The following is a 9764-nucleotide window of genomic DNA, read 5'->3' as shown; positions in this document are numbered from 1 at the left end:
TGATATTTTGCCACTTAATGTTAAGAAGTTGGCAGAATTTGGAGCCAAAATTATTGTTTACAAACTTAAAATAATAAATGCAAGGTAGGTTCTGGATAAATTTACACTTCATTTAATTTCCCAAATCATCTACATTGATGCTGTTACTATCTTCAATGATCCTTAGGACACTAAGAACAACTTCAGATTCAAAAATGTTAGAATGGTATAATTATTAAAGGTTTTTAAAATTAGAGTTAAATGAAGATACTCAATTACATAATTCAGCTTAAGTTGAATCAGTATTTAAATATTTAGTAATAATAAGCTGTATCAATTATGTGTTGTTGCAATACCTACTACTGTGAAAATTAGTAACCTAAAATAACAACTATTTTATTTCTTTAGAATTATCTGGGTCAGCAATATGAGCTGGGTTCATTTTAGTGTTTCTTTTGCTGCTCATTCGAAACACTGATCATTATCCTGGGGATTAATGGTTCAAGATAGCCTTACTCAAAATCCTGGTTGTTGGGGTTGGCTATCTGCTAGATCATTTGCCTTTAATAGAGTAACTTGGGATCTTCATATGTAGCAGCGTTCTAAAGGCAGGAAGAAAGAGGACCAGCCTTAAGATGAAAATTATTTTAAATTTCTGTCTGCATAATATTCCATTGGCCAAGCCAGCATGACTAGCCCAGAGGCAGTGTTGGAAAAAAATACATAATAGAGTGGATAAAGAGAAGTATCTTTTTTGGGGGTGCTCTGACTATAATAATATATTATATTGATATATTCTTATCTAGGATTATCAGTTGGCAGAACCTTATCTTCCTGAATAATAAATTCACATAGTACAAGCCATCACCAGAATATTGTGCTACATTCTGAAAATCTATAAGAGAAGAAAATTGCTTAAATAACATAAAAATAATTCAAACTAATTCCTTACTTAATCTGTTCCTCTTTCTATATATTTCAGATACGTCCTTTCTCATGTATATGATTTGCAAATACTTTCTTCTAGTCTATAGTTTGTCTCATTATCCTTTTAACAAGATATTTCACAGGGAAAAATATTTTAATTTTTATAAAATCCAATTTATCAATTGTTTCTTTTATGAATTGTATTTGGTGTCATGTTTAAGAATTTATTTTATACATAGCTGGATTCAATTTGCTAATATTTTATTGAGGATTTTGCATTTAAATACATGAAAGATATTGATTTGTAATTTTCTGTCTTTCTTTTCTTTTTATATTATTTTTGTTTGACTTTGATATCAGGATAATGTTTGATATTAAAAAAATTTAATTTTTTTTTTTTAATTTTCAGAGATAGAGTGTGTAGAATTGGCATCAATTTTTATTTAATGATTGGTAGATACTTCCATTAAAGCCATCTGGGCTTTGGGATTTCTTTATTATTAAAAATTTTTTAAATTTATTTATTGATTTTAGAGAGAGAGGAAGGGAGGGAATAAAAGAGAGACAGACAATGATCTGTTCCTGTACGTGTCCCCACTGGGGATTAAACTTGTGACCTTTGCATTGGGATGACACGCTAATCAACCTAACTATCCAGCCAGTGCTATAGAAATTTCTTTTTTATAAATTTTTAAATTATAAATTTATTTCACTTATCAGTTATAGGGTGTTGAAATCCCTAATTAAAGTTGTGAATTTGTCTATCTTTTCTTTCTGTTCTATCAGGGTTTTTTTTGTTTGTTTATTTTGATGCTCTGTTGCTTGATGCATATACAAGTAAGATCAATATGTCTTCTTGGTATGTTGATTTGTCTAATGTTATACAATACCATTCTTTGCTGCTGTTCATTTTCTTTGCTCAGAAATCACTTTACATAATACTAATAGAGATGCTTTTGCTTTTCTAAAAAAAACTAAGGTTTACATTGTATATCATTTTTTCTATCCTTTCAATATGCCTTTATCATTTTGAAGTATGTTTCTTGTAGAAAGCATATATTTAAGTCATGTTTTTATACAACCTCTCTTTTAATTGATATATTTAGAACAGTTACAATTAATGAAGTTACTGATATGTTAGAGGATAAGTCTTTCACTTATTATTTTTTATTTGTTTTCTCTGTTTCTCGTTCTTCTATTTTTCTTTCTTTCTTGTGGATTACTTGGACATTTTTTTAGAGTGTTATTTTATTTACTTAAAATGTTTTTGAATATATATCATTTGACAGTTTTTTTAGTGGGTGCTCTAGGTATTACAGTATGCACATATACACTGTCATAGTCTACATACGTAACAGTCTACTGATATTGACATTTTATTACTTTGAGTAAAGCAAAAAAATTGACTTCCATTTAGGTCCTTTTACCTTTCCCACTTTTAAAATGTGATACCTTATTAGTTTTACTACATGTTTTGAACATTCATCAGGTGGCATAACTTTTGCTTGAACCATCAAATATGATTTTAAAGTCTCATAAAAGACAAACTCAGAAAACTCAACAAAAGAAAATAAATAACCCAATTAAAAACTGAACAAAAGATCTGAATAGATAACCTCAATATAGATAATATGCAGATAATAATTTAGCATATTAAAAGATGGTCAAGGCCCTGGCCAGGTAACTCAATTTGTTAGAGCATAACCCTGATACACCAAAGTAGTGATTTTGATCTTCAGTAAGGGCACATACAAGAATTAACCAATGAATGCATAAATGAGTGAAACAACAAGTTGATACTTTTTTCTCTCTCTTTTTTTCTAATATCAATCAATTAATAAAAAATGTTCAATATCTTACATCTTGGGAATTTCAAATTGAAACAACGAGATACCACTATATACCTATCATATCAGAATGGCAAATTCTAAAGCACTGACAATATCAAATACTGCCAAGAATGTGGAATTACAGGAACTCTTATTTATTGCTGGTGGAAGTGAAAAATAGTAGAGTCACTTTGGAAGACAGTTTGGTGTTTTTTTATAAAACTAAATTTACTCTTTTTTTAGATTTTCTCCATAGATGACTAGGTTATCTGTGAACAAATACCATTTCATTTATTTTTTTTCAATCTGTACTTTTAATTTCCTTTTCTTGTTTTACTGAATTAGCTAGTATATCCAGGAGGATGCTGGAAAGCATTGATGAGAAAGACATACTTACTTTGTCTAATTTTACTGAGAAAGTGCTGGATTTTTCAACATTAATTATGATGTTAGCTATAGGTTTTTTGTAGATGTTCTTTATTAAGTTGAGGACATTCCCCTTATCTTAGTTTGCTGAGAATTTTTTATCATGAATGGGTGTTGGATTTTGTTAAATGCATTTTTACATTTTTTTATATGATTATGTGATTTTCTTCTTCAGCCTGTTGAATTGATGAATTAATTACATTAATTAATTTTCTAGTGTTGCACTGCCTTGCATGCCTGGGTTAAATCCTACTTGGTTATGGTGTATAATTATTTTTATACATTGTTGGGTTCAATTTGGTAATATTTTGTTGAGATTTTTATCATCTATGTTCATGGGAGTTATTAGTCTGTAGCTTTATTTTCTTGTACTGTCTAGCTTTGGTATTAGAATAGTGTTGACCTCATAGAAAAAGTTAGGAAATATTCCTTTTACTTCTATCTTCTAAAAGAGGTTGTAAAGAATTGGTGAAATTGTTTTCTTAAATATTTGGTAGAATTCACCAGTAATCCCATCTGGGTCTAGTACTTTCTGTTTTGTAAAGTTATTAATTACTGATTTCATTGTTGTAATACATATAGGTCTATTCTATTTCATCTTGTATGAGTTTTGGCCAATTGTGTCCTTTCCCCACAAAGAAAGAATAAATAACTTACAATATTTCCATTTTATTTATATTTAAGTCTGAATGATGTTTTATTTTTTAAAAATGACCAGATTCCCTCTGTTACATCCATCTAAGACTCACTCTTGACGCTTGTCTCAGTCACGTGATACATTTATCCATCCCACCCTAAAGGCCGGTCCGTGAAAATATTTTCTGACATTAAACTGGTCTGTGGCCAAAAAAGATTGGGGACCACTGCTTTAAGGAATTGGTTAATTTAATCTACTCTCACAATCTGTCTTTTTTTCTTCTTCTTCTTCTTCTTTTCCAAGTAAGAGGAGGGGAGATAAAGAGAAAAACAGGACCAGGATCTACCTGGCAACTCCCGTCTGGGGCTGATGCTCGGCCCATCAGAGGCCATACTTGCAACAGTTATTTTTAGTGCCTGAGGTGGAGGCTCCACAGAGCCATCCTCAGTGCCCCAGGACAATTTGTTTGAACAAATCAAACCATGGTTGTGGGAGGGGAGGAGAAAGAGAGAAGGGGAAGGAGGAGAGTTGGAGAAGCAGATGGTTGCTTCTCCTGTGTGCCCTGACTGGGAATTGAACATGAAACATTCACACACCAGGCCAATGCTTTACTACTGAGCCAACCAACCAGGGCCACAGTCTGTATTTTAATTGGCACATATAGATCATTTATGTTCAAAGTGATACTGATAGGTTGAATTAATATTTACTGTATTAATTACTATTTTATTTTTGTTGTCTTTGTTTTTTCCCTTTATTGTCTTTTTCTTTTTTCTGCTTTTTGTGGTTTTCACTGAGCATTTTATGTGATCCCATTTTCTCTCCTTTATTAGAAAATGCATTACACTTTAAGAGTGTTTGTCTTAAAGATTGCAGTACACATTTACAACCAATCCAAGACCATTTTAAAATAACCCTATATCCTTTCATGGTAGTATACATAATTTATAATAACAAAGTAATTTTAATTTTCTTTATCTTGTTTTCTGTACTATTGCTATCCTTTATTTCACTTATATGTAAGCATACATAATCAAATACGTCACTGTGAATAATCTGTTTTATGTTAGATCAATGAAGAATAAGACAAAATCTTAATTTACCTTCTTTTATTCCTTCTCTCATACTTTTCCTTTGTTTAGGTAGATCTAAGTTTCTGATCTATATCTTTTTTCTTCTCTCTAAAGAACTTCTTTTAATAGTTCTTGCCTGATATATCTACTGGCAATAAATTCCCTATTGCTTTTCTGAGAAAATTTTATTTCTTTTTCAATTTTAAATAATAATTTTGCAGATACACAATTTTAGGTTGGTGCTTTTCTCCCTGAACTCTTTAAATATTTCACTTTACTCTCTTTTTGCTTGTATGTTTGCTGAGAAGTCATATTATTTTTGCTTGTTTATACATAAAGTACCTTTTTCCTCTGGCTTTTTTCAAAAAGTACATCGCCCCGTCCCCCCCCCCCCTTTTTTTTCTTTTGAGAGAGAGGTATAGAGAGAGAGAGAGAGAGACAGGAACATTGAGCTGCTCTTGTATGTGTCTTGCCTGGGGAATTGAACCAGCCACCTTTGGCTCCGGGGCAACACTTCAATCAACCGAGTGATCCAGCCAGGGTTTTATTTTTATTGATTTTTAGAGAGACAAAAAAGAAGGGAAAGAGAGGGGAGGAGGAAGGGAAGCATCTGTTGTTCCACTTAGTCATGCATTCTTTGGTTGCTTCCCAAAGAGTAGGGATCAAACCCACAACCTTGTTTTTTAGGGATGACGCTCTTAACCTACTGAGCTAACTTGCCACGGTCACAGGAAGTTTTCTTTATCTTGGTTTTCTAGAGTTGGAATATGATATGCTTAAGTGTAATCTTTTAGTTACCTTCCTTGAAGTGCTTTAAGCTTCCTGGTTCTCTGGTTTGGTGACTGACATTAATTTGAAGAAATTCTCAGTCATTATTGCTTCAAATATTTCTTCTGTTCATTTTCTCCCTTCATCTTCTGTTTTTCCCATTAAATGTATATTACATCTTTTATAATTGTCATTTTTTTTAATTGTCCGTTCTGCTTTTTTCATTCTTTGTTCTCTCTCCTTTCAGCTTTGGAAATTTCTATTATCATATACTTAAACTCAGAGATTCCTTCTTCAGGTATATCCAGTCTATTAATGAACCTATCAAAGCATTTTTTATTTCTATTACAGTGTTTTTGATCTCTATCATTTTTTTTTATATTCCTTTTTAGGATTTCTATGTCTTAGTTTATACACATACCTATTTTGCATGTTGTTTACTTTTCTACTAAATCCCTTAGCATGTTAATGATAGCTTTTTGTTTGTTTTGTTTTTAATTCGAGAACTCCTAATTTTCACACATTTACTCTATCTGGTGTTGGTTCTGATGCTTGTAAAATCTCTTCAACTGTGTTCTTTTTTTTTTTTTTCCTTTTAGTTAGTATGCTTGTATTTTTTTGTTGAAAAATGGACATAATATCTTAGGTGAAAGAATCTGCTGTAAGTCTTTATTAATAAAGCAGTAAGTTGTGGGGGTAAGGGAAACATTTTATAGTCCTGTGATTAGGTCCCAGACTTTTGGTGAGCCTGTGCCTCTGGACTGTGAAACTCACAGCTTCTCAATCCCCACCTGCACACACCTTAGGTGGGACAAGTATGCTAGATGAGGTTGAAGTTAGGTATTTCCTTTTCCCAGGTAGGTTAGGATCTGCTAAAATAGTTTCTTCTGAGAGAAGGTTTGTTAAGAATATTAGAACACGCTGGTGTATTTCAAATTGGTTACTCTTCCTTTCCCTCTCTCAGATGCAGGAGGGAATTATTTTTCTCTGATTATTCAGTATGAGAACCTGGTGGAGTTCCTGCAGCTTAATCTCATAAAAGTGGAAGGGCCTCACATATTTGGGGACCTCAAGAGCTTTTAACTCTCAGTCATGTCCTCACTGTGCCTCCAGAAATTCATCATTTGAAGTTTAGGTCTGGGTAAGTTGTCATTCTCTGTATCTGCCTGTCTGTCTCTCCAGTTTGGGAGCAGCTGTTTGTCCTGTTATCTCACTTTTTTGATGGATCTGAGAAGAATTGTTGATTTTTCAGTTTGTTCACTTTCCATTTATTTTTAGGATGGAGTGGCTACTTCTAAACTCCTTACATTCTGGACTACATACCAGAAGTCACACACTTCTGTTTTTGCAGTTGGTATAGTGGCATTAGTGAAATGTTTTTCATTTTTAATAAAACTAAAACACTTCTTTGAGGAAATGAGTTTTAAGGTGAGCTAAGGCAACAAAGTTTGAAAATTCAGTAGTTTTATGGCCAAATATTAGACCGCATTTTGAAAAGGTCAAACTCTAAAAGGGATATTAAATAACCAACTCTGTATTATGAATTCTGTAAATCTTAGATACCATTTTAATGATATCTTTGCAAGTGGGTATTACACCTGTTAATTAAAGTTGAAAATATAACCAACATCCTCATTATCAGTATCTAAAAGTAGCAATTCATCTGCTGGGTATCCCAGGCATATATATTTAAAGCATAATGTGCTACATAAAATCAATGATAGTCAGTTTAATTAGCATCTAATGAGAGTTAGCAATTTAACTTCAATTTACAGCATAAAGGTTAGGTATGGTGAGCTCATTCTTTAATACTGGCGCTATTATAATAATGAAGAGTAAATTGACCACTGAATTAAAAATTACAGTAGAAGAAAACCATCGACAAGTTTGCTAATTTATATAGCTACTACATCCCAATAAAAAATATAATCTAATTTCAATTTTTAAATATATTTGTCATACACAGTAGTGCTTATGGGAAGTTCAAGTCTGGTATCTATTCATGACCCAAGCAAAATGAGAAAAATGTAATCACATTAACAGCAGTTGGTCTTACCCATCTGACTTCAAACCAATTCTGATTTTCATAAAATTGTTCAGGTTACCAGATGCTGGGGGGGCAAATTCCCTGTAGTGTTTATGATCTCATACTCAGGAATCAAAATTATTTATGTCCTCTTATACCTCCTTAATGTATTTAAAAGTACCTCATATATTATTTTCTTGATCTCCTGTAGTTTTCTTGGGCTACCTGTCTCAGTAGTTTCTGTATGCGTTTTTTTTATACTTTTATATTTCTGTTGTGATAGATGTTTTTGCAAACTCACCTCACTTTCATAATAAACACTATCACTTTGTACAGCCTGGGGGAAAATAGATAATGAAACAAAACAACAAACCCTATGTACAATAGCTTTGTAATCTTTAAAGTTACCATCTTTAAAAATTTGATGTCTTAACAAGATAAGGCTAGCAAACAACTAAATTTCTGGTACTAATTTTTTCTGGGTGAGGTTATGTCTACATAAACTTTTATTGCTTGCATCCTCCATAGGGTGGCCACCTATGAATATATTTTCCTAACATCTACTTACATCTTGTTTCACTATCAGCTTCAGCAATCAATAAAGTCATTATCATTTTAAGAAAGGTAGAAATTTGTCTATAAAAAGTGGAAGACTATTTTAGGAACAAATAGATGTGAGGAAAAGTTATGAAGTTACAAAGAGATATTCGTTTGTTAAAAGCACAATGACAAAATAATAAAGTTAGAAAAAAAAACCCTAAAAACAAAAGCAAACTCACTATAAAACCATCTAAAAGGGTAAGTCACATATTAAATTGTAGGTTGGCTAAATTTAATCTTCAAAACTCAAAGGCTTAGTTTCTACATTCTTTATTGTTTTTCTTAGAGCTTCCTTGCTCTTTTTGTTGTGCCTTTATAATCGTTTTCTTCACATATATGCTTTAAAAAACAAAAATGTAGGCCTATTTTAAGAATTGTGCCTGTAAATTTTTCTCTTACTTTCTATTTTTTTATTTACTTTTCATTTTTTAAGCATATATATTCTCTGGACCACACTGCAAAGGTAATGTATCATTTTGCCATGATTTCATGAATGTCACGTCTTGCCTCTTACCAGGAAATTTTCCCTTGAGGACAAGGCCAAGTCTATAGCTTTCTTTTGAAACTTCAAAGTGTTCAGTCTGCTGATGTGTTAGCTCAATAGGTACTCAGTAAATGTTAATTGGTTGAATAAATGAGCCAATTAAATCAATGCAAATTTTTTTGCCTTTGTTAAGAATGGTTAGTCTTTCTTTGGACAGGTTTAAATTGCTATAAGGGCATTTGTTGGGGCTGTTTGTGCACTTAAGTTGCTTTTTGTTGTAATGTCTACCAAAGGTGGTTGGTTTTCTAGTAATGATCACAGTCACTTCTGAAGTATACTTTTTGGACAACAAGATTGGAGATCCAAGCTGGCAATTACTCAGTGACTCTTGGGGTGACTTTTAATTCCTACATTAAAAAACATATGGAGCAGTAGCGATCATCATGGAAATCTGCTTTGTTTACTTGATAGATTTTACCCAAGTCAAGTTAATTACATGTATTAGTATAGTATCAGCTTGAGCCATGGCCTTAATTTTAAGTCAGAAATATATTACCAAGACAGAGTGTATACTGAGTAAAAGTTTAATTTACACACACACACACACACACACACACACACACACACACACACACACACACATACCTATCAACATCTTTTTAAACTTTGGATTTTAAAACTTTACCCCAATGGGTAAACATATTTTAGTTGAAAAGTAAAGTGCTACAGTATCTGATTATGGTTATTTTGCCTCAGATAAAATATTTAGTTTAGAATTAATTAGCGCATGAAAGATGTATTTGCCAAGATTTTTGTCTATTTACATGTGCAGTTCCAAGGCAGTGTCTTAATCCTATTAAAGCAAATTGGATAAAGTCTGTAAGCTTTGTCAGTTAGGTGAAATTCAAGTTGCAACTAGTAAAACAAAAAAAGTAAGAACCAAACAGTAAAGTATAACTCTTGTCATTTATTCTTTCCACTGGAATCTTAGGTCAATGTGAAAGAGCACTTTCCG

This window comes from Saccopteryx leptura, chromosome 2 (assembly GCF_036850995.1).
Source record: "Saccopteryx leptura isolate mSacLep1 chromosome 2, mSacLep1_pri_phased_curated, whole genome shotgun sequence".
NCBI lineage: Eukaryota > Metazoa > Chordata > Mammalia > Chiroptera > Emballonuridae > Saccopteryx > Saccopteryx leptura.
Note: the sequence above shows the minus strand (reverse complement) of the source record.